The sequence below is a fragment of the Gracilinanus agilis genome, chromosome 3, assembly GCF_016433145.1.
Source record: "Gracilinanus agilis isolate LMUSP501 chromosome 3, AgileGrace, whole genome shotgun sequence".
In the NCBI taxonomy this organism is placed as follows: Eukaryota; Metazoa; Chordata; class Mammalia; order Didelphimorphia; family Didelphidae; genus Gracilinanus; species Gracilinanus agilis.
The window spans coordinates 35,377,150-35,378,472 of record NC_058132.1 but is presented as its reverse complement, the minus strand read 5'-3'; the positions used below and the strand labels follow the sequence as shown (position 1 = coordinate 35,378,472).

The following is a 1,323-nucleotide window of genomic DNA, read 5'->3' as shown; positions in this document are numbered from 1 at the left end:
CCTCTCTCTCTCTCTCTCTCTCTCTCTCGGAATGTGATGTCACGCACACACATTGGCGCTGGGCAGCCCTAAGAAAACCACAACTGGTGAGGGGGGGGGGACGGAGGAGGCGGGGGCAGGGGCCAGAGGGGCGGGCGGGGGCCTCTGCTGGGGTTTGGCCTTTACCTGCAGGGGGCGGGTGGAAAGTTGAGCATATAAGGGAGGAGGAGCTGGAGGGCTCCCAGAGAGAGCTCAGCTCTGGCCCGGCTTGCTCCGTGGCTCCCCGGTGCCTGGCCGCCTGCGGCTCTGTGGGCAGTGGCAGGGCAGTGGGTGCATCCTTACTGTCCGCCTGGGGCAGGCGCTGCCCACCGGGGATCCCTCTCCTGTCGGCTGCCGGCATCTTCCCTTCCTCGCCTTTTGTGCCTGGGGGAAAGAAGTCCCACATCCTCTCCTCCTCTCCACTCTCCCTCTCCCTCTTCCTTTTCTCTTATCCCAAATCTCCCCCCTCCGCCCCTTTGCCTGAGAGAAAACCGGGTACCCGCCTGGCCATGGGGCCAGGCTACAGCTGGTATCGGGTTGTTGTGTGCTGCGTTGGGGTACTGGGGGCGCTGAGGGGTGTAGCCAGCACCCACTACCGCTACCTCTGGAGAAACTGCTATCCCTGTTACCTGGGTCAGACGGGCTACGCTGTGAACCCCGTGGAGCGGAGGGCAGGTAAGTGCGGATCCCTCCAACCGGCAGACACTTGGGGCTCTCCAGGCAGCGAGCGTCCTTGGCCTCGGTGCCAGGGTGGGAGAAGGCTCCCCGCCCTCCCTTCCACAACCTTCAGGGCTGCCAGTCTTTGTTCGTACCTTTGAAGCCTTGGGAAATCAGCGAGCTGGGAGGGAGCTGTTCAGCTTTCTCAGGCAGACTGGCAGAGTGCTGGATGTTCCGTCCCAGAATCTGGGTACGAATCGCAGCCCCGCCACACACTACCTTTGGGATCCTGCGCAAGTCACTTTAGCTTTTCTGGGTCTCGGTTTCCGCCTGTGTAAAATGAAGAGGTTGGAGGTCCCTTTCAGCTCTCCATCTCGAACCTGGGTTTGAATCCTGGCTCGAGCCCTTCTTCCCTATTTTACTGGAACTAGTTACTGAATTTTTTCTAGGCTGTGGTTTCTGCATTTGTAGAGCCAAGGAAAAAATGCTGGATTTGGAGTCCCAGGGTCTGAGTTCGAATCCCCTTCGCCACTTGTTAATTAATTGCCTGTTTGATCTGGGATATCACTTACCTTTTCTGGACTTGACTTTCCTTTTCTGTAAAAGGGAAGGGATCAGGCTGGACGGGATGGAAGGTTTCTTTCCAGC

At 58.7% G+C, this 1,323-nt stretch overlaps 1 pseudogene; it reads right to left on the bottom strand.

Annotated features, from left to right (window-relative positions):
- The window catches only part of LOC123240939, a 62,527-nt pseudogene extending 62,148 nt beyond the window's left edge, over positions 1-379 (bottom strand).
- Positions 380-1,323: the final 944 nt, after the last annotated feature.